The 25,115-nt window shown below is 38.7% G+C and overlaps 1 protein-coding gene and 1 pseudogene across 1 annotated transcript in view; one reads left to right on the top strand and one right to left on the bottom strand.

The window, feature by feature from the left end:
- The window catches only part of ENAH (enabled homolog (Drosophila)), a 168,665-nt gene that overhangs the window by 118,984 nt on the left and 24,566 nt on the right, over positions 1–25,115 (bottom strand). The window lies entirely within an intron of this gene.
- On the top strand, positions 20,686–21,147 carry LOC103586687 (annotated as a pseudogene).

Below are 25,115 nucleotides of genomic sequence, written 5' to 3'. Positions count from 1 at the left end.
GTGTTGCTCCCGCGCCTCGCTCAGCCAGTGAGCGGGAACTGGTCTGTATGTGGGATCCGAACCCTCGGGCGGGAGCGCCGCCACGCTTCCCAAGTGGCGCACTTATCCAGTGCACCACTGGGCCGGCCCTAAATCTTTACTTTTTAATCAGTGGCATTTTTAAGAGTTTCTGTCTGCTTAAACTTCTCTTTTTTTACAACTATTAATACTATTATCTACATCTACGCTTCTACACTACCTCAATCCTTACAAAACCTCTGCAAAGTTAGGATTCTTCATTCCTTTCTTAAGATATGAAAATGGCTTGCTGCAAAGAACTGAAGAAACCTACACTTTAGAGCACCTAGCTGTACCTAAAGCCACTCCACAGTGCTTAATATACTAATATTTCATGTGTGTGGTAGAGTTGAGAAGTTGTTCCACTTACAAGAGTATTCCTATACTTTCAACATAAGTATCAAAACTTTATTTTTAATTATTAATTGTGAAGTATGCATAAAACAAATGTACTTCACAGGGCCTGGTTTTTTCCAACGCCTTGCAGTTTCAAATATTGACCTTGCAAAGGACAGGAAATTTTCCCAAGGCTATATAGTCTCTGTTGTAAGATAAAAAATTTTAACACAGCAAGGTTGCTAGCTCAAAGACAGACAGGTTATTCATTGATATGTATGTAAAGATACTGGGAAATTGCTGCAAGAGATGCTTGCTAAAATCAAGCTTTTGTTAGTGGATCATTTAATTGCATTATAGAATGTCACCTTACTGAATGTTACCAGCTTCTATTGTTAAACTTGTTAAACTGTACTTAGCAAAAGCCCCACCTATGTTCTCTTCCTGTAACTTCCTGGTCTAGAGAATAAATGCGGGAAGAGAACCCAAATTCGTGGTTAATTTCCCAAATGGAAGGAATGCCTAGCTATTGAGGGTTCCAGGAGATTAACCCCTTTTCGGGGCTTCTCACTGCTCAGAAGAGATGGGCTTTGAGTAATCTTTGGCGGCTCCATCACCCAGGGGAAAAGGAGTGACAAATCTGTGGGAGGCAAAGCAACAATTAATCATTTGGATAGAGAATATAAAGTAAATTATGTAATATCTAATATCTTCCTGTCTTCTAAAAGAAAGAGAACCTACACAAGTGTAAATAGAAGAAAGAATGTGAGAAAGAAGGGAGGGAGGGAAGGGGAGGAGGAAAGGAAGTAAAAATATTCCCATAATAAAAAAATCTAAAAATCTTAGATAATATCAACTTGACTGGGTGAGGGGAGACTTTGCCCAAGAACACAAGAGTATAATAAAGTATTTGTCTTATTGAAGAGAAGATATAGACATTGGTAAATTTTTAAAACCAACAGACATAAACAAACATATATCCAGTTTAAGTTAAGGGTAAGTGGCTAAGAACACAAAATAAAAGAATGTAAAACCTTTAAGTCAAAAGAAGAAAATTCCATCTACCCAGTGGAAAGTAGGACAAAAAAGTAATAGGGTACAAAAAAGAATACATGGAGGAGAAAAGATGTAAAAAACAAAGAACAGCTGGAAAAGCAGTGTTAATATCCAATAAAATATAAAGGAAGGCAAAATTATAGAACAGCAGTAGCTAACGAAATAATCGAAATGGAAAATCACCATTTCAAACTGTTATAATAATATTTGATTCAAGCAAAAATCAATAAATGCTAAAACACTGGGTTAGAGATTGTTGGATATTCATTCAACCTCAAAGCATCACTTCATAAATCACATACTAATTACAAAGAGAAAAGGATGCCTTTACAATGGAGCAACCTGGTAGACACCAACTTCATAAAATGATCAAACCTAACATCCCCAATACTAGAAAAACTGCCTCCAGATGATGGGCTAAAAAGAATACAACATAAATGTTCGTCCTGAATCCATTCATGCAGAAACAATGAAACATATGCAAAATCATGGACAAAAGCACCTGGCATGGCCTCCTCAAAATGGCAATGTCAAGAAAAACAAGCCTAAAGAACCATTCTAGAATCTAGATTAAAATGAAACTAAAGAGACATGAAAATTAAATATAAATGATGGGATCTTGAGTGGAGGGAGAGAGGGGCTACAGGGAGAAAAACAACAAAAAGATTACCCAGAAACTTAAGAAAATATTGATAACATTAGATGATGATAACTTGGTATCAATGCTAATTTCCAGAGTATGATAACTATATTGTGATTATGTAGGAGAGTTGCCCATTTTGTTTATTTACACTTAGGGATAAAGCATTATGTGTGACTAACTCAAATGGTACAGTAAACACACAGATATACATACACAGAAAATGAATAAAAAAATAAATATGAAAAAATAGTAGTAACTGGTGAATCTATGAGAAGGTACATTAATTTTCTTCGTAATATTCTTAGTTTTTGTAAAGGTTGAAATTTTCCAAAAAAAATTTAAAAAATAAAAATAAAGATGATATTATATACTGAGGAAAATGACAAGAGAATATGAACTATCCACCTTAAACAAATTCACTCTCAACAACAGGACTCAAATATATCTAAGGACTAATAGAACTGTCAGAGAAAAATCAACAATTATTCTTTAAACTATTCTGCTCAGAACTACTAGTAGATCAAGCATACAAAATACGCATAAGCAAAAATATCAAGTCCTGCACAGTACAATTAGAAGGCTCAAATTAGAAATACAGAGAGCTGGGCCTGCCCGGTGGCGCACTGCTACAGTGCGCCGCTTGGGAAGTGTGGCGGCGCTCCCGCCAAGGGTTCGGATCCCACATACAGACCGGCCGCTCACTGGCTGAGCAAGGTGCGGGAGCAACACCGAGGGTTGCGATCCCGTTGCCGGTCCCGGTCCAGTACGGGCGCGACACTGAGGGTTGTGATCCGTTGCCGGACACGGAAAAAGACAAAAGACAAAAAAAAAAAAAAAATTCACAAATAATGGTCAAAACAGTTTATCACTTAGGATCACAAAAAAAAGATTATGGTGGAATCACGAATATGTTATATATAATAAATGAAAATATTACCCAATAGTCTTTCACATATCAGATTTTGAGAGGTCATATTCTAAATTTCATTTATTCAACTACAAATACAATGTAAAACTTTTTGTAAGTACTATAGTTTTTGCTAGAAGTTTCTAATAAGCAAAAACTTATACATGTCAAAAAATCTTTAGTAACAATACACACTATGAGTAAAATAATAACAGTCATTCCATTAAATAAACTCAGAAGCTTAAAACTATTTTTAGTGGCAGACATAAAAACAGAAATTCCTTGTTGCTTCAATTAGAAAAAAACCAATACTCTTAGGGGCTATTCCAGGCATAATTAAAGTCCAGACTCTTTCACCATTTCTGATCAGTGAAGTTATTACTGTTTCTTTAAACTTTGGAAAATGTCAATGCCTTGTTGGGGAGAACGGGCAAACAGAGCTAAAGGGGAAAAAAGAGGGCTTAATATAAAGGGGTAAATAAGTAGGTGGGAAAATTTGCATTAGACAGCTATTAAACAAAGGGGGACTACATATTGAGTGACTTATCCATTAGAAATAAATAGCAATGTTTAAATACCATACACATGTTAAAGTGAAACACTAGAAGATAAATAACAGTATGTAAAAGACCAAACAGTGGAAATCCTCCTCTTCCATTCAGCTAAATATCACCAAAAAGCAACAAATATTTTTAAATATTTGTTATATGATGAATTGTGTTCCACCACCACCAAAATTCATATGTTGAAGTCCTAATCCCCAGTACCTCAGAATGTGACTGCATTTGGAAATGGGACCATTAAAGAGTCAAATGAGGGGCCGGCCTGGTGGCGCGGAAGCGCTGCGGCCGAGGGTTCGGATCCCACATACAGACCGGCCACTCACTGGCTGAGCGAGGAGCAGGGGCAACACCGAGGGTTGCGATACCATTGCCGGTCCCAGTCCGGTACGGGCGCGACACTGAGGGTTGCGATCCGTTGCTGGTCACGAAAAAAGACAAAAAGACCCAAAAAAAAAAAAAAAAAAAAGAGTCAAATGAGATCATACAGCTGTGCCCTAGTCTAATATCACTGGTGTCCTTATAAGAAGGAGATTAAACTATACAAACACGCAGAGGAAGACAATATGTGGATACAGAGAGAAGGGTGCCATCTGCAAGCCGAGAGTGGTCTTAGAAGGAACCAACCCTGCCAATACCCTGATCTTGGACTTCAAGCCTCCAGAATTGTGAGAAAAATGTTTAAGCCACCCAGTCTATGGTATTTTGTTATTACAGCTCTAGCAAACTAATACAACATTCTTACCTAAAAAAAAAAACCAAAAAAAAAAAAAAAAAAAAAGAGTCAAATGAGATCATACAGCTGTGCCCTAGTCTAATATCACTGGTGTCCTTATAAGAAGGAGATTAAACTATACAAACACGCAGAGGAAGACAATATGTGGATACAGAGAGAAGGGTGCCATCTGCAAGCCGAGAGTGGTCTTAGAAGGAACCAACCCTGCCAATACCCTGATCTTGGACTTCAAGCCTCCAGAATTGTGAGAAAAATGTTTAAGCCACCCAGTCTATGGTATTTTGTTATTACAGCTCTAGCAAACTAATACAACATTCTTACCTAAAAATATCAGACATCTTAAAAACTCTTAAAAACCTAATCCTCACATCCGTCTCTTATTTAAAAAACCAACCAACCAATGCTCCTTTTGGGTAGATTATGGACAAGGCACCAAAACAGAATTTTTGCAAATACTTTTAATGTGACATTATTAGACCGTTTAAAAAATACACCTAAATTTAACCTATTAGACTTATATTTTAATAAATTAGTTGATAAGCATTGGTAGAATCTAGTTAGCTATAATTTAGTCCCTTCAAATCAAGTAAACTTTCAATAACCTTAACCAATCACAAAACTAGCCCTTCTCTCTCTTACCCAATAAAATGACCAAGCATACACTAAGGTCTTGAATAGTGCACAGACCTGAGAAAGCCTCAGCCCACTGCTCACACCTTCCTTGGCAGAATGGGATGGAGTGTTTCTTACAAGTCCAACACTAAATTATTTGTAAGTTTTAAAGGCAGAGACCACAAACAAAAAAAATAAGAGAAAACTACAGTAGACTATAGATATTGGCACAATTTTGGAAGCTGGAAAGCAGATGGATTAGTGGTAGCTCACTTAGTAGATTGAAGGAAACTGTTAGCAGAGTTATGGAGAAGAAAGCCTAGAAAAGGTCAGGAGTCAGGAGTGGGGAAGGTTAAAAAGAACTGACTGAAACACTGTATAAGGAGTCATTCATCAAAATCCCAGATACCATAACCCAAGCAACCCAATCAGACACGTAGCCCTTCACTCTGGAAAGTTTACACTAGGGGACTGTAAACAAAGGCATTCTGAGGGGAGGTATGAGGGGAATTAAAAGCAAGTCTAAATACTGAATGGGAACTACCACCCACAACCCTCCTTTTCCCCAGCTCAGTCACGGAATGCTGGCAGCCAAGCTTATTCTTAGACAGGAAACCCTTCTAAAGGAAAACAAAACAGCCTGAACCAAAAAAAAGACCTTCAGAGAAGTGACAGCTGAGGGTCCCCCAAAGAAAGACAGATTCACCAGTTCACCCTTCAAAGAGGAACACCACACTATAATAAGCCATGAAAACAGACCTTCCAATTCACTTTAAAAAGAAAAAAGAAAAAAAAGTGTCACAATTAAATCTGAACGATATCAAACATTTGAGAAAAACTTTATGAAAGGTAGTAAGCAAAACACAGGGAGAAAAACGAAACAGATAATTCAGGGAACAGAAGAAAATCTCAATATATATGTAATTAATATCCTCAAAGAAAAAAAAGATATGCATCCATGAAATAAGAATGTTATTAAAAGAAATATTCATAAAACAAAAGACCCTCAAAATTAAAAGAGTAAAAATTTTAAATCCAATAAAGAAGTTGGAACATAAAGAATAACAAAAAAAGACAGAAAATGGGAAAGGAAAGAGAAAATAATAAAAGAATTGGTTCAGAAGGCCCTAAACCCCATAACAGGAGTTCTTCCTTTTCAAAAAGAAAAGTCCATTACCAGAGAAATAATTTGCTAAGTATCAGAGGGCATATGTTTCCAGATTAAAAGGGTCTATCAAGGACTCAGCACAACGAATATTTTTTTTTAACAAAGACTCACACTAAGATACATTGCTATAAAGTTTCAGAGCACCAAAAATAAAGAGAAGAGCCCAAAAGTTTCCTCAAAGAAAAAGCAGATTTCTTACAAAAACTAAGAATCAGAATGACAGGTTTTTCACAGCAACTCTGGAAACAAGACACAAGAGCAATTCCTTCAAAATTCTGAGGGACAATAATTTCCAAACTTGGCTTCTAAACACAGCCAAGTTATCTATCAAAAGGAGGCTCTAATAAAGACATTCTTAAATATCCTAGGTCCCAAAGAATTTGTTTCCCATGCCTCATTTCTTAGGCAGCTACAAGCGGTAAGCAACATATAAAAAAAGGCAGAAAGAATTCTCATGATGATGGTGAAAATTCCACTACAAGAAGTGGGTTAAGAAAACAACCAGGTCTTAAGGCAGGAGCCAAGGGCCAGCCCTCTCCACCTGGATGCAGGCAAGAAACAGCACGCCTGGGGTCCTAGGCAGGAGTCAAGGGCAGCATCACCCTCTGGGAAACAGGCAAGTAGCACACCAAAAACACCACTTCCTTGAAGGTGGCCCACCAGAGCCAACACCACAGCCACAGTTGTCGCAAGAACCACTTGACACCACAGCAGTAGCCAAAGTACCAAAGTACCATGCAGGTGGGTCCACCAGACACCTGACTGCAGTGACACAAGGAGAGTCACCAGTGGAGACCAGAAAAAGAAGAGGACATCTCTCACTTCAAAGCCCACTCCAGCGCAGGAGAAGCAGCAACTGCTCTACCATGCCCCTACATTATTCCTGATTTTAGTAATTTCTGTCTTTTTTTTTTTCTTGGTCAGTCTAGATAATGGTTTGCAGATTTTGTTGATATTCTTAAAGAATTAAAAAAAAAAAAGACTATTAAGCAGTCTTCAAAGCACCACTGATGTAAATATTTTAATCAAACATTAACTACATAATTCTTCTGGGTATAATAACCTTTATATATATTGTGTAACTTGTTAAATATGTGATTATCATTCATTTTCTTTGACAGATTTTGTTGTGGGAGATTGAAATCAAGCTCAAAACTCTCTTAAAAAATAAATAAATAAATAGGAAAAGAAAGAGAGCAACCAGCCCAACTAGAACAGGTAAGAGGTTTCCAAGAAAAAACAAATAAAAAAGAAAATGAAAGATAACCTGATGTGTCTGACTATATTGGAAAGGAGAGTCAAACTCTGGAAGGAGAGAGTCTGGAGCTGAGTAAGTGATGAATGCATGGAAACAAATGAACACAAATATTCATTAAACCTACATAAAACAAAAAGTTGTTTCAAAAAAATGTAATCATAGTACACAACATGGCTCAGATGTGAATAATATCTACATAATCACTTTAATGCAAATCTTGGTTAACCAAAATTTGTTATAGAACCATATCTAGGAGATGAAAAGGGAAACACACATCATGGAGAAAGGGGCAATGTTAAAAAAATGAAAACCCCATCTTCCATCATGGGAAGTCAAGAGATATATCTTAGTTGAAGCATGAATATCCAGAAATTAAAAAAAAAAAAAAAACCACTGCAGAAAAAACAAGTAGAAGTTGACAGCGTTCCTCTGGAGAGCTAGATTCCAGAGGGGAAAGAAATAGCGCTAGCAACCACAAAAAAAAGACATAAAAAAAAAAAAAAAAAAAACCACTGCAGAAAAAACAAGTAGAAGTTGACAGCGTTCCTCTGGAGAGCTAGATTCCAGAGGGGAAAGAAATAGCGCTAGCAACCACCTTTCCTTTTTCAATTATAAGTCTTGCAAAACTATTTTACTTTGTAAACACATGTACTACTATGATAAAAATTAAATTTTAAAATCATGCTCTAATTTTAAAAACTCATGCTCTAAAATAATACAAAGTAGTATTCATAATAGAATATTAAGAGGGAAATCACATTATAGAACACTCAATAAAAAAAGCTAATATTGCATTAAAAAACAAATAGGAAATGCACACACTAAAGTGGTTTTCTCCAAACAGTGGCATTATTTTCATTTTCCTATGTAATTTTCAAATCATATTTTTCAAATTTTCTATAATATCTGTATGCACTACTTTGTAATTTCAAAAGAAAGTAACTTAAGAAGGAACAGGAGGCTAATAGAGCTCCAAAACCAAAAAATTAAGACAATATTGAATCCTGCCCCAGTAAGTCACTTATGACCCAATGCAGAGTTAAAATTAATTTGTAATTTTTTTAATTACTATAAAAGCATTGGGGTACACTCTTAAAATCTGAAAAGAATGATAGCTCCCCCAGGACAGAAAATATTCTCATTTTTTCAAGTATGCTTACATTTCATTAGTCTTATAACTTCTTATCAAGATTATTTGGCTCAGAGAGCTGTCTTCTAATTTCAAAACTCTGAATGGAGAGGTCACTTTCTAAACTTAAAAGTAACCAAAGAAATGAAAAAAGAAAACCACTTAAAATTTTCTATGTCAAAAAGAACTAAAATTAAAAGGAAAAAAATGAACCAACAAAGTAGAGGAAATATTTATGCCATAGTATAAATGACTCATATAATATAGTAAAAATAAGTCATACTGAAGCTAGTACAACCACTTGTAGCTGGTACAACCACTGTAAAAGCTTCATTTGACCCACACACGTACTCAAAAAAACCAAACAAAAAAAACCAAATACTAGAATGTTCATGACATTATAATATCTAAAAACTGCAACCAATCCAAATGTTCATCAACCCTAGAATAGATAAACTAGCATCTCACATGATGGAATAAAAGGAACAATATAAATGAATGGCACAAACCTAGCGTTAAGCCAAAGAAGCCAGAAACAATACATACTGTGTAACTGTATTCATATAAGTATACAAAAAAAGGCAAAACTAATCTAGCTGTTACCAGGAAGATAGGAGTTACTCATGAGGGGAACCAGGTTCCGCTTCTTGATCTGGTTACATAAATGTACGCTATGTGCATTTTTCTATACATGTTATATTTCAATAAAATTTCAAATTAGAAAAAGATAATACTCAAATGGCCAACAAGCCCATGAAAATATGCTCAACATCATTAGTCATTAGGGAAATGAAAACCAAAAACCACAGTGAGATGCTACTTCACACTCACTAGGATGGCCATAATAAAAAACAAAACACAAAAAAGTGAAAAATAAGTATCGGAGAGGATGTGGAGAACTTGGAACCCTCATACACTGATAGTGGGAATGTAAAATGGTACATAATGTTATTGCCAGTTCTCAATAAGTTAAACATAGAATTAGCACGTGATCCAGCAATTCCACTCATAGGTATGTGTCCTAAGAAGTTGAGAACAGGTACTCCAAAAAATACTTGTACATAAATGTTCATAACAGCTCTATTCACAATAGCTAAATGGTGAAAACAGCCCAAATGTTCACCAAGAGTTGAATGAATAATCAAAAGTGGTATATCCAAACAATGGATTATTCAGCCATAAAAAGGAATGAAGTACTGACACTTGCTGTGACATGGATGAGCCTTGAAAACCCCAGACACGAAAGGCCACATATTAAATAATTCCATTTACATGAAACCTCAAGAATAGGAAAATCCACAGAAAAAGAAAGCAGATCAATGGTTGCCAAGGGCTGGTGGGGAAAAGGGATTAGGAAGTGACTGCTTAAGGGAGACAGGGTTTACGTTCAGGGTGATGAAAAAGTTCTAGAACTAGACACTGGTGATGGTTACACAACATTGTGAATGTACTTAATGCTACTGAATTGTGCACATATATGGGGAATCTAAAAGATGATCCTGTGGCTCACTTGGGAGTTGTGGTGCTGATGGCACCAAGGCCACGGTTCAGGTTCAGATCCCTATATAGGGATGGCCCAGTAGCTCACTTGGGAGAGTGTGATGCTGACAAGACCAAGTCAAGGGTTAAGATCTGCTTACCAGTCATCTTTTAAAAAATAAAAATAAAAATAAAAAAAGTTGATCTCATAAAAGTAGTGACTAGAACAGTGGTTACCAGAGGCGGGGGAGGGTCGTGGGAGAGAGGCATGGGGAGATGATGGTCAGGTACAAAGTTACAATTACAGAGGAAGAGTAAGTTCTGGTGTGCTACTGCACAGCACAATGATGGAGTGGATTGAGTTATGTCCCCCCAAACTCACTGAAGCTTGAATTGTGTTCCCCAAGTTTTATATATTAGAAACTTAGCCCCCACTGTGACTGTCAAGAGGGTGGGAAATCCTATTGTGGTAACTTAAAGGTGGAGCCTTGAAGAGGTGATTGGATTGTAGAACCATACAGTAGTGAATGGATTAATAATGGTGGTCAGGGGCATGGTTCCGAGGGCTTTAAAAGAAGAGGAGGGTCTGCCTTTTGCTCTCTCTCTGCTCTCTCTGCTTCTACCACCTTGCAATGTGAGACCCTTGGGTCACTGTCACCACCACCAGATGGAATTTGGACTTCTCAGCCTCAGAAACGTAAGCAATAAATTTCATTTTCTTTATAAATCACCCAATTCCATGTATTTTGTTATAAGTAACAAGAACGGACTAATACAGGTGACTACAGTCAACAATAACATATCACATATCTCAAAATAGCTAAGAGAGGATTTTGAATGTTCCCATCACAAAGAAATAACAAATGTTTGAGGTGACAGATATGCCAGTAATTACCACAGTAAATTTTATGTTATCTGTATTTTAGCACAGTAAAACACTTTTTCAAAAAAAAGATAATACTTTTTTTAAAAAAGATAACACTTAATGCTGGCCAGGATAGAATAAACACTCTATGTACACTGGTAACTGGAACATAAAGTAAACATTTTGCCAAGTATTTGGCAGTAAATATTAAATAATTCATATCTTTGACCCAGTTTATATTTCACCTTCTGAGGACCAACCATAAGAAACAAAAAAGCTTTAGAACCAAAAGTGCTCACTATGATATTTATAACAGAAAAGGGGGGGAGGGGGCCTAAAAGCCTAACTATCAGCGAATGGGTAAGTAAATCATGATAGGTTTAACAAAATTAATTATGTCAACAGTAAAAATGTTTGACTAAAGCCATGAAACAGAATGTTTATGTTATGAAGCAAATGTTAAAAAGGCAGAATACAAATTCCATAAACACAAGTCAAACCAAGCATCAAAAAGACTCAAAGTATGTTTACTGTGGTTCTGCTAAGGACTCTACTTTCTGTCCCTTGAACAAAAGCATGATCATTTCATCTCAGGCCTGGGGGCCTGCTGTATCTTCTACTTAGGGTGCTCCTCCTCCTACACGCCACAGGACTGCCTCCTCATCTTTCAGGTCAACTCAAACCTCACTCTCTCAGAAAGGCCTTTTTTTTTTTTTTTTGTCCTTTCTTTTGTGACCGGCCACACCGTGCTCAGCCAGTGAGCGCTGGGAGCGCACCGGTCATCCCTTTATAGGATCCGAACCCGCGGCAGGAGCGCTGCTGCGCTCCAGTGCGCCACGGGCTCAGCCCCAAAAAGGCCTTTTTTAACCAATCCAACCAAGTCAGGCCCTGCCTCCTTCTGCACCCCCCAGCTTTTCCCACGGCAGATTTTACCTTCTTTGCACTTACTGAGAGTAACTGACTTATTAGTACATCTTTGTCCCCCATCCCCCACTAGAGCTCCCTGGGTACATGGACCTTGTTTACCTGGCAGTAGTAATGAAAATCTGTGAAGCTAATCAATAAGTATTTGTTGATTGATTACCTTGTTTCTTCTACCTTTCCATAGTTTGTCAATTTTCTGCACACACTATTTTATATTTTTAATCCGATTTAAAAATATATAACTAGGTCAATGGGCATATTTCACTTATTGAGCCAAATACATAACTTTGCTAGAACAAAGCAAGGGTCTAGTTTCCAGCCATAACAACTATAAATTCTTCTTAATAAAGGATAAGTACCCTATAGCTTTTTTTTTTTTTTTTTTTTTTTTTTAAGATGACTGGTAAGGGGATCTTAACCCTTGACTTGGGTGTTGTCACAGCACCATGCTCACCCAGAGAGCTAACCGGCCATCCCTATATGGGATCTGAACCCATGGCTTTGGTGTTATCAGCACCACACTCTCCCGAGAGAGCCACTGGGCGGCCCAGCATATCTTATTAGATATGTTTTTCCTACTCTCACACAACACTCAATACAACATTTCTGACACCAGATTTCTCTGTCAGACATAAACTGAATGTCCTATAACTTAATTCAGTTCTTAGCATCAGATTCCACAGGTTAAGGGCTCAGTCCCACAAGAGTGCCCATAGTACCTCAGATGCCAATCACAAGCCCCAAGTTGCAACCAGTGCTTCCCACCCACGATGCCCTCCTAGGGTTTGATTAATTTGCTAAAGCAGCTCCCAGAACTCAGGAAAGCACTTTACTTATGTTTACCCATTTATTACAAAGGGTATTTTAAAGGATACAAACAAACAGCCAGATGAAGAAATACATAAGATGAGGTCTGGAGGAGTCCTGAGCCCAAGAGCTTTCATCCCCCTGGAGTGGGGGTGTACCACTCTACCAAGCAAGCACACGGATGTGTTCTTGTTCACCCACCTGGAAGCTCTCTGAACCCTGTCCTTTTCAGGTTTTTATGAAGGCTTCATTAGGTACGCATGACAGATTAAATCACTGGTCACTGGTGATCAACTCAACCTTCAGCCCCTCTCTTCTTTATGGAGGTGTGGGGTGGGGCTCAAAGTTCAGCCCTCGAAACACAAGTTGGTTCCCCTGGCAACCAGTAGCCCCAAGCCTTATCTTATTAGCATACAAAAAGGCACATCACTTTGGTGAGTCCAAGGCTTTTAAGAGCTGTGTGCCAGGAACCAGGGACAGAGACCAGACCAAATATATATTTCTTTTTTCATTTTTTTTTTTTTTAAGGCAAGTCAGGTGAAGCAGCAGGAGTGGAGAATATATTTATTACAGTATCACATTTACCTATTTCCAGAAGTTTAGAAACATGTCTCAAATTTTTTTATTCCATATGGTACTTAAAAACCTTTCCAACACCAATCTTACCTCTATTCCACTGCCCCAGTGCCCCTCACACCGCCCCCACCGACACAAACTCTTAGAGTAATATTTTTAAATAGTTCCATCTACGGCGTGAGAAATATTATGGATCTCACTGGAGACAATATGCCAATATCAAATAATGTTGAGAAAAATTTTTAAATAAATGCAAGTTGATTTTACTGCTGTAGACTGGATGCCCCGCCGCCCCAAACTTCACTAAAGCTTAAATCCCCACTATAACTGTTGAGGGTGGGAGATTATATTACGGTAATTGAAAGGTGGGGCCTTGAAGAGGTTATGAGATTGTAGGACCATGCCATAGTGAATAGATTAAAAATGGTGGGGGCCAGCCCGGTGGCGCACTGGATAGGTGCGCGCCGCTTGGGAAGCGCGCCGCCCGAGGGTTCCCCGAGGGTTCGGATCCCACATGCAGACCGGTTCCCGCTCACGAGGCGCGGGAGCGCAATCCCGTTGCCGGTCCCCGGTCCGGTAAGGGGGCAACACTGAGGGTTGCGATCTGTTGCCGGACACGGAAAAAGACAAAAGACAAAAAAAAAAAAAAATGGTGGTCAGCGGTGTGGTCTGGAGGGCTTTAAAAGGAGAGTGAATGAGGTTGTCAGTATCTCTCTGCTTCCACCATCATGCAGTGTAAGACCCCTGGGTCACTGCTGCCACTACTAGATGTGTTCCTTGGACTTTGGACTTCCCAGCCTCAGAAAATGTAAGCAGCAAATTTTGTTTATTTCATAAATCACCCAGTTTCAAGTATTTTGTTATAAGCAACAGAAATGGACTAATATACTCATACAAGTAAACTTCAAATTGAAATATACTAGAAAAGCAGTCTAACTACATCTACTCTTCTATGTTGATCTGTAGTTGAAATGTAGTTTCACAAGTACCTAGTTATATATAATATTTATAACTATATATTGCATCCACATATAAAAAATGGAAGAAAAAAATATCCTTTTCTGATGAGACAGCTACTTGAAATGTTCCAGAATAAAAAGTGATACCACCAATAAGAACTACAAAGCCAATCTGAGCATCTCTGGAGGGGATAATTCCAGACCCCAATAAAATACAAGCATTCAAAATTTGTGGACATTAAGTTTCTACTAGTGATTGGAAATCTGAGCCACTAAATCAAGGTTTTAAGATGCCATGTTTAAGGGCCAAACATTCAGCTGAGCTGAAACTCAGAAAGAAAAGGCATTTCCATCTGTCCTACCGTTACAGGAAATATACCAGTCCACTGACAACTATGGCATCATTTCTAAAAGTGAATTTACATTCTACTCACAAAGTAACAACCAAACTAAACAAGCAAATATGTAAACAGTACCTTCAAGCCCTTGTACATTACTTTCCAGGCTCACAGAACATCATTTAGATACCACAAAAGACCTTCTAGCACTGACTGCTTGTAGGCCAAGCCTAAGAACAGATTGGTGTTATTAAGATCCTGGCTCAGGATTTAGACACATTACCTAATACATAAAGGTCTGCATACACACAAATTAATAGCACCACTTGCACGTTATTTTATCTATAATATTAAATAAGTACTCACTTAGATAATCAAAAGGATCTTAGCCACACAGTGCTAAGTGGCAATGGTCATAGGCTGGCAGTTAATTTAGTCTCGTCTCTAAACTCTTGACATAATTAGTATTGTCACAACAATTAGTATTGTCACATGTATGCAGCCCCAATCCACTACTAAGCTTAGGAACCATCCAGCGAAGTAAATTTTACTACTAATGCTTCTAAAGATTATTGGAATTTACTCTTCAACACACAATATGGACAAGTCTCTCTTGATACTGCCATCTAAACAGTCAGAAGGCATCTGAAGTCCCTACCATTACCAAAATGGTTAAATAACATACAGTAAATTTTGAACTTAAATGTTCTACTATCGCCTATTTAGGATTAAATTCTGAGCAAAAACTAAGGGAAGGCAAAAACAACACTTTTAATTCACTCATAGTGGCTGTCAAACACTCTTTCAAGGAAGCTCCCTTAGAGAGGAAGGTTATCAGCCAGAACTAAGTGAATGTAACCGCAGTGAGCAGGAGAACATTTATCCTCAAGGCAGAGGAACATAATTTCAGGAACCAGAAGGCAGATTTCAACTACGTACCAACTTGCACCTAATCCCCAAACAGATTGTTCAGCAGCTGTTGCCCTTGCCAAAGTGGTCTCCATTCTCATCTAAACATGCCCCCGGGGGGAAATAACAACTCCCTAAAAGCAATCTGCCTTACTAACAATCAACTTTTCCAATAACTTGTGGAGAAAGAATAAGTGAACCACTAGTCAATATCCCTAAAAACTAATAAAACAATATCCCACCAGCAGCTCTTTGTATGAATGTCTTACCCATCTCTCAAAAAAGATTGGTCATCCATATACAAAATTAGCCACAGGCACTTCTCTTAATCACCCAGTTCCCAATATGGGATTCCTTTCCGCTCATCCCTCTCCTTCCAAGAGAGCACAGCACAGAAATAAGGGGAGAATAACCACCTCTCTGTTCCTACCATCCCTTCTGCTTCATCATTCACTAATAAGTAGTTCCCTAATCCTAGACAAGTGCTCAGGACTCTCCACATTCGTTCTGCAAATATTTACTGCTACCAAATGCCAGGCACTATTCTCCTGCTTTCCTCTGAAATACAGATGAATCCTCAATTATCCCTCCACAAAAACTCAACTTGGAAAGTTTTATGTACTACTTACAACACTGAAATGAAAAAGGAGAAAATCATCTCTGTACCTTAGGGTTTTCTCTTTTTAACTACCAGGAACTGCCTTAAAAAATAAATAAATAAAACTCCAAAGGATTCTGCCCTTATGCTAGACTACGTTTCACGTAAAGGAAGAACGTGAGCCAGAGTTTAAAGGAGCTTGGTGGCAGCAGTTAAAAGAGAGAAGGTGGCCTACCACTCTGGCCCACAGCAGAAAGGCAGAAGGTTAAGGAAATCCCAGGACCCCAACAATGGTTTACTCTCAATCCCTGAGATGCCAACCCTGAGATACATCAACTAATCTCTCAAAACAGCATTTCTCAAATTTTTGAGGCCAGTGATAAATAATATACTGTGTATTCTACAACCCAGTACATACGCAAACAAATACACAGAGAACTGAGAGAACTGAAACAGCTTCAAGAAAAAACACTTGCCATTACCACGTGCAATATATGATATTTTCCATTCTCTTTCATTTTGCATAAAAGCTATTAAAAACTCACAGTTTGGCAAACACCACGCTAAAATACTCCTCTCTCCCTAGTCTTATTTCAGGGATGAGGGAAGGAAAGATGACTACTAAAGAAGACCCATCAGAATCTCAGGACTAAGGAGAATCTGTCTCCAAAACAGGTAAGGGAGCACAAACAAGCAACATCAAGAAAAAAGGGGAAAGAAACCTTCAATCTCAGGAATCCCAATTTGAATCTCTGAATGAATGATTCCAGAGAAATGTTTGTAAGACTTGTCTACCAGGTCAATTTTGTAGTCCCAGTGTTTTGTCAAATAAACAAATTGTGGACATCAAAAATGGTGATAATTAAATGTACTGGGTTGAACCATATGAAATTGCCAGTATCTGATGGTTTTTGACCTCCAAAAACAGTAATTTCATATACTTTAACCTAATAGTGTAATGCATACTTCAAGGGCACAAATGCATGAAATGACCTTGTGTGTACTGTCTTGAGAACCTAATCAGCCTTCACTACAACAGTTTCCACAGAGTGAAATGTGCTAAGCTCCTACCAAACAACTGATTCTGAAAGCCGGGACCCATCTGAAATTAAGCTACTATGTGATCTAGTATCTGTGAATGCTTTTTCAATGTGACCGTTACTGGTTTCTTCTCTAACCACCAAAAAAGTCCCAGGATTCTAATACAAGAGTACTTTTAAAAGTTCATGGAAAAATAGGATGAAAAGGTAATAAAATTCCTTCCATGAACTTCTTTGGAGATCCTCTGTAAAAGCCCACTATTTTTCCATTTTTCACATAATTACCACATCTGGAGCCTCAATCTCTGCCTGCTATTTCTATCAGTCCTGTCTTATTTTCTGAAGGTATGTTCACTTCAAACCACCACATCATAAACTCCTTAATAATGGAGACAATTATTTTTAATCTTTGAAAACCCACTCCTGGGCCGAGTCTGTGGCGCACTCCGGAGAGTGCAGCGCTGGGAGCGCAGCAGCAATCCCGCTGCGGGTTCCTGTGGGTCCTATATAGGGATGACCGGTTCGCTCACAGTGCTCACTGGCTGAGCACGGTGTGGCTAGTCTCAAAAAAGGACAAAAAAAAAAAAAAAAAAGAAAAAAGAAAACCCACTCCTCACAGTCCGGTACCATCAGACAATAAAACGTGTCCTGAATTAAAACAAATCTTCTCTGGAAAATCTTTGCCCCATTTCAACTGTCCAAATCTTTTTAGGAGTGACAATGCTACATCCTATCATCAAATTCCAGAACCTTGGTGTGACCTTTGATAGGACGAACCATTCTCATTATACTTATCACCCTTTCTGACTCAGTATGGCCATGAGAATTATTTCTTTAAACCTACGTCTTAATCAACCATTAAGATTATTTTACATATACACCAGGAGGGTCCTGTCACTCCAATCTCCCAAATTCTTCACTGGGTATTTCTAAATTACACATATCAAATTCAAACTTTTCCCACAAGCTACATGGGCCTTTAGAAACTTAATGTATCCCAAGTAGGTACTCTCATTTATCACTGACCTCACCCACAGTTTGAGTTTCATTTAATTAAAACGTACATATGCTCTCTGCAGCATACCTGTCTCCCTCTCAAAGCTCTATTCTGACAGCCCTCGGAAACAGAAGTACCTGCCATGGAAGAGAGAGGACAGCCTTTTGGAACTACCTGTACTCCCTCCTAACACCTCTTACTTCAACAGCCAACTCAAAATCTGTTTCCACCTCCAACATGAAACATTCTGTGTACTATCATGTTAGACGTGTAAAGAATGTTTTTTAAGATGTTATTGCTCAACTATTTAAAAAGTCATACTATTATTAAGACTATGTAACAACACTGAAAAGTGTTCATGATGTCATGTTAAATGAAAAAGGACACCAAAGGTTTTACAAATTGAGTGTTAGGGTATATAGGTGACTTCCCTTTTTTTTCTATATTCCAAATTTTTGTTCACATGCTTCTTTTTACCTTTTATTTTTTTTAATTGGAACATGATTGTACGTATCTGTGGGATATGGCTATTACCTTTTAAACTGGGAGTGATGGATATGTTCACCATCTTGAGTGTGGTAACAATTTCACAGATAAATACATTATCAAAACATATCCAATTGTATACCTTAAATATGTGACATTTACTGTGTATCAATTATACCTCAATAAGGCTGTTAAAATGTATAAGTTGTATTAAATGCTTGATAAACTATGTGTCTTGGTTCCTGCTGCTACAAGAAAATACCTCAGACTGGGTAATTTATAAACGTTAATATATTCCTCATAGTTCTGGAGACTAGGGAAGCCCAAAATCAAGGTGCCAGCAGGTGGGTTCTTCACAGATGGTGCCTTCTATTTGTCCTCACATGGTGGAAGGGCAAAAGGAGCTAATGAGCTCCCTCCGGCCTCTTTTGTAAGCGCACTAATCTCACTCATGAGGGCATAACCTGATCACCTCCCAAAGGCCCCACCTTAATAGCATCACCTTGGGGGTTACGTTTCAACATATGAATGAATCTTGGAAGGACAAATATTCAGACCACAACACTGCGGCAGAATGACATAACCCACACGCCTCAAGCATATAAGAATAGTTTATAGGAGCTGGAGGGTGGGGGACAACAGCGTAATTTGCTCCAGAAAGTAACTCAAAGGATGGATTTCAAAAGGAAGAAACTAGGAATAGTGAGGAGCAGGAGGAAAAAGACTATGCTTCCAAAGAAAAACCCTGCCCCCCATGCCCCCTCCACCCAGTTTACAGAAGTTTCTCTACTTGAAGCAAAAAAAAAAAAAAATCCAAGTTAAGGTTTTAGAAGTAGAAGAACTGTGCATTACAGAAAAGACTCTGGATTATACTTTCAAGACACTAGAGTTCTTACTGTGGATTTAAGAGATCTCTGATAAAATAGGCTTAGAGAAAGGAACAAGATAAAACAAAGAAGGGTTTTTTAAATTTGTATTTTATGGGCCGGCCCGGTGGCACACTGCTATAGTGCGCCGCTTGGGAAGCACGGTGGCGCTCCTGCCGAGGGTTCGGATCCCACATACAGACCGGCCGCTCACAACGCCGAGGGTTGCGATCCCGTTGCCGGTCCCGGTCCGGTCCGGGCGTGACACTGAGGGTTGCGATCCGTTGCCGGCCACGAAAAAAGACAAAAAGGAAAAAAAATAAAAATAAAAATAAAATAAATTTGTATTTTAGGGTTATATGTTTCTTGTGCTTAGCTTATTCGGTTACCCTATTTTTTGTATTCTGTCTATAATTAGCAAAGTAAACTAGTTCCTTTGTTTTTCTAAACTACTTTTTCCAATTTTTATCTGCTTGACTTAATATTGGTAAAATACTTCCCCAAGGACCCTCAGATTAGAAGCTAACCCATTTATGTTGGTTAGCTCACCTTTATTAATCTGGTGACTGAGAACATAGGAAAGGAAATGACTAACGAGTCTTTATTTATGAGCAATCAAAGATCTATAATTTCAACTATAAATTCAAGTACAATGATACTTCTATTAACAAACCTCTTGAAAAATATAGAAACTTTAAATGTGAAGTTTCATAATTTAATGGAGGCTGGACAGGCTGGACAACCTGTCCTAGACAGTGCAAGGATGCTCTGATGTTCTCAACATTTGGACTACTTCTACAGGAAATGAAGAAGCCAAGATTAAGGTCCCCCAAAGCAGAAATACCCCAGGATCCTGGTGCTTGTGATTCTTGTCACAGGATGCATTCTTCCCAGGCCACAATCTTGCATGTCTCTATATCACTGCATCACCAAATGAGTGGGAAAGCTAAGGAGTAAGTGCCCACCTAACCTTGTGGGGTGTGAACTGGCTCCTCCTCTAACCTGACTGAAGCTGATAGTGGAATACTGTGGTCAACCAGGTGGATGTGGAACATTTGGAATTCCAGTATCCCCACTCTCACACATAATCCATTCCTGAAAAGCATTTGAAAACAGAAGAGCATAAGAGCAGGAGCAACAGGCTTAATTTTAATACAGATTTTCTTTCCAAGAGTCTAGAGATATGAAATCCTTAGTTAGTAGGTGAATGTTTAGTTTTAAAAACTAAGATACAAGCCACTTAAAACAGGATAAGGTAAAAATAAAATACAGATAAAATTAATTTACTTAAATAATTCTTACCTCAAATTCTAGTTTTCATGGCACACCTAAAATGGTATTCAGTAGACAGAAGTGATTTTTTTAAAAAAGACTGCTCACTCTTTCCGCCATCTTTCTCTGCCCCCGTAATGGTGCGCATGAATGTCCTGGCTGATGCTCTCAAGAGCATCAACAATGCCGAAAAGAGAGGCAAATGCCAGGTTCTTATTAGGCCGTGCTCCAAAGTCATTGTCCGGTTTCTAACAGAGATGATGAAGCATGGTTACATTGGCAAATTTGAAATCATTGATGATCACAGAGCTGGGAAAATTGTTGTGAACCTCACAGGCAGGTTAAACAAGTGTGGAGTGATCAGCCCCAGATTTGATGTACAACTCAAAGATCTAGAAAAATGGCAGAATAATCTGCTCCCATCACGTCAGTTTGGTTTCATTGTACTGACAACCTCGGCTGGCATCATGGACCATGAAGAAGCAAGATGAAAACACACAGGAGGGAAAATCCTGGGATTCTTTTTCTAGGATTGTAATCCATATGTACAAATAAAATGCCTCAGTGGAAAAAATAAATAAATAAATAAAATAAAAAATAAAAAAGACTGCTCAGAGACTTTGCAAGAAATGAGATATTGTCTTACTAATTTTCTCTAAAAATTTTTTCTTAGGATAAAGTTAAACTCCAGCCTTCTCTTCTTTCAAAGGAAAAGAGTGTTGTGAGCTACATCTGTCAGCAAGCTTTATGGTCCTACCGAGCACAACACTGCAATTGCAATCTTGAATTTCTTCCATCACAAAACTTCGCCTGTTAGATGCGGTTCCTATACTTTCTGTACATCACCTACTTTTGGTATTGTCCTGCTTAGGGGAATGTCACAGTGGATATCTGCTGCCAGCTTTCCTTCTCCCACTTTAGAAAGCTGCTCCTTCCCCACTCTCCTTGGTGCTCATCACTGTACCTCACCTCCCCCTGGTCAATGACCCGAGCTGGGATTCTCACCAGTCTTTTTCAGGATTTTCCTCCCTGAAGATTACAGGAAACATCCTTTGACTCTCAATTTACAAAAGCTGAAAGAGTGGGAATCTGGAGAAACCATGAAGACTACAGGTAGAAAAAATAAAGCCAACCAAAGATAAGAGACAGAATAATTCCTACTTGGGCCGGCCTGGTGGCGCACTGCTACAGTGCACCGCTTGGGAGCGCAGCGGTGCTCCCGCCGAGGGTTCGGATCCCACATACAGACCGGCCGAGCGAGGTGCGATCCCGTCGCCGGTCACGAAAAAAGACAAAAAGGAAAAAAAAAAAAAAGAATAATTCCTACTCAACCAAAATTGTCAGTTCTGTTCTTGTCCTTGAGGTCCTAGAGCTGTCCCAGCTCCCACAGCTCACATTTTGATTCTGTGAGCTATACTAGAATCCTCCTTAAGCTAACTTGAGTTTCTATCAGTGTCAACAGAAGAACCTTGTCTGATACACAGACAATCAGCTTAAGTACAAATGGGGTCCAGTCCCACTGAACTGAATGCTATGGTATGAATGTGTGTGTCCTTCCAAAATTCCCATGCTGAAACCTAATCACTAAGGTGATGGTATTAGAAAGTGGGGCCTTTGGGAGGTGATTAGGTCATGAGGCTTCTGCCATCATTAGGATAAGTGCTGATATGGGCTGAATTGTGACCCCCAAGTTATATGTATTAGAAGCTTGATCCTCAGGGCCGGTGCGATGGCGCTCCCACTGAGGGTGCGGATCCCATGTGGAGACCGGTTCCCACTCACTGGCTGAGCGCGCGGTGCAGGCGCAACACCGAGGGTTGCGATCCCGTTACCGGTCAGTAAAAAAGACAAAAAGGAAAAAAAAAAAAGAAGAAGCTTGATCCTCACTGTGACTGTTTCCCACTGTTAAGAATTACGGTAATTGAAAGGTGGAGGCTTGAAGAGGTAATTAGATTCTGAGGATCATGCCCTCATGAATAGATTAATGGTGGTCACAGGCATGGCTCTGAGGGCTTTAAATGGAGAGCATGTGAGAGGTAGTCTGTCTGTCTCTCTCTCTCTGCTTCCACTATCTTGCAATATGATACCCTGAAGCCACCACCAAGGAAAACCCTCACAAAATATGTTCCCTGGACTTTGGACTCTCCAGCCTCTGAAACTGTAAGCAATAAATTTTATTTTTTTATCATTTCCCAGTTCCATGTACTTTGCTATAAGCAACAAGGCATCATCTATGAAGCAGAGAATAGCCCTGACCAGACCTCAAATCTGCCAGCACCTTCACCTTGGACTTCCCAGCCTCTAGAACTGTGAGAAATAAATTTCGTTGTTTATAAATTACCTAGTCTAAGGTATTTTATTATAGCATCAGGAACAGACGAAGACACTGAGGAATTACCACTTTTAGAATACCTAGTGACTTCCATCTTTACCTCAACAGTGTTATCATTAACATGTCATTTCTTCTACTTCCATTTTTATGAGGGTAAAAATACAACAGTCAAATAAATGCATACAATGCTCTAGAAAGGCAGTGACACTAACAAAACTAAACAGTTAAAAGTAGGCAAGTTGTACCACTGCACAATAAGTTCGAATTACTGTTTGTCAGAGGACGTAAAGTACGAAACTAAGAAAAAGGAATGATACTTAATGGTACAGATATATAGTATACGAAAGCTCATAAAAGTAAAAATCCATTAATGAGAACTTTTGTACTCAATCATTGGGAAGGAAATGGGTAAACTTTCTTCTGGCCTATCACAAAAAAAATATGGGATCTAAAGTTTACAAAATGAGAGAAGACGTTAGTCTCAACATTACAAGTCTTAAATTGATATTATTTTAACTTAGCCCCCTATGGTATTTTTATAGTTGAAACTCTAAGGAAAAATTCTCATTGAAATACTATTTATCAGTAACTATAAATTTGTATGAAAATATCACATCCTCTCTTTTGCACACATGATATTTAAGGTGCTGTCGGCTTATCTGTTGCTCAGGAGAGAGGGCTAGCCAGAAAATATAAATCTGGGAATCAGCTGCACACAGGAAGCCCCTAAATAACATGAGGGGCAGAGGGTGGAGGGGGGTTGAGGAAGAGAAGAAAATGAAAAGGCAGGAAAGGACCAAGAAACGCAAGCAATGAGTAAGGAGAGAACCAAGAGAGCCTGAAATCACTTAAGTCAAAGTGACCCGAGGCCAGGATGGTCAACTATGCTGAATGCTGTTAAAAGGCCAGCAGGCCCAATAAGACCTCCATAAGACCTCCATACTATCAACGTTCAGTAGAAATGCTTTCTCTTCACTTTCCTTCTATTCAGGGGGAAAGTTTTCTGTCCATATTTAATACTTCTGAATTCTCTAACAAATTTTTTAGGGAAAAGTCACATTACCTCCAGAGTTGTTCATGACTCTCTAGCTAAAGAAGTAGCAGTGACTCGGGCTACATCTCAGCAGCACCCCCGGACAGGGTGGCTACCAAACCATACTAAACCAGATTTCCAATGCCTCCACAGACACACTTAGCCCATTGGCGGGGGGGGGGGGGGGAAAAAGCGTGGGTTTTTTCCCCTACATTTTTCTTTTAAACTTTGGGTGGGGTTTTCCCCCCCCCCCCCCGGCCGGGGGGGGGGGGGGGAACAAACCTACCCAAGCTTTCAAGGAAAATGTCATGGGAAACACACACTGCTTTGTCTCCTACCATCCAACTTACCAAAATAATTAAGGGGGTTGAAAAGCAGAAAGAGTCAGTCACTTCATGCACCCAAAAAGATGCACTTCAACTGGGCAGTGACTGCATCAAAACAGAACTTAAGCAGTTTAAGGTAAGCTAGGCCTTCCTTCTCTCGAATCAGATCCCAACCACAATTAAAATTCTAGGTGTAATTCAGAATAAAAGCCCAGCAGAGCCATAAGCCAATTCCTAGATGTAAAGGTCAACACCAAAACATTCCCTGCTGTTGCTGGTTGAGGTGAAATGGACACTCCACACAGATTTGCTGGCTGGCATGAAAACTGGTATAACACTTTTGGGAAACATTTTGGCAATATGATTCAAGAGCTTTTAAAACTGTTTCTATTTCTTCAGAGAACTAATACTATTTCTGGAAATCTATCTTAAGGAATTAGTCTGCAATTAGAAAGGGAAAAAAAAACCTTTGGGTTTATGAAAACATTATTCATTATACGAAATCACCCTAAACCATGTAATAGCCATTTAAAAGGAAATAGGTAAATTACAGTGAAATATGCAACTAATAAAATTCTGGGTTTTTTTAAAGCATAGAAATGCAAAACATATCAAGTGAACAAAGCAAAACTGCATCGAGTATAATCGCATGGGTATATAAATGCACAAAAATAAAAGGAGTAATTTTTTTTTTAAAGATGGTATAACTGTGAAAAGATATGAAAAGCAAACTGACTGTAGAGTAAATCTGGTTAAGCAAGACAGAAATATAAATTCAGGGATGATCAAGATCCAGCGTTCTGAAGGCAAAAGATCTACCAGAATATTGACGGGGGGGGGGGGGGG

The sequence above is a fragment of the Galeopterus variegatus genome, unplaced genomic scaffold, assembly GCF_000696425.1.
Source record: "Galeopterus variegatus unplaced genomic scaffold, G_variegatus-3.0.2 Scaffold365, whole genome shotgun sequence".
Classification (NCBI taxonomy): domain Eukaryota; kingdom Metazoa; phylum Chordata; class Mammalia; order Dermoptera; family Cynocephalidae; genus Galeopterus; species Galeopterus variegatus.
The sequence above is the reverse complement of the archived record's forward strand: the minus strand, read 5'-3'. Positions and strand labels throughout refer to the sequence as shown.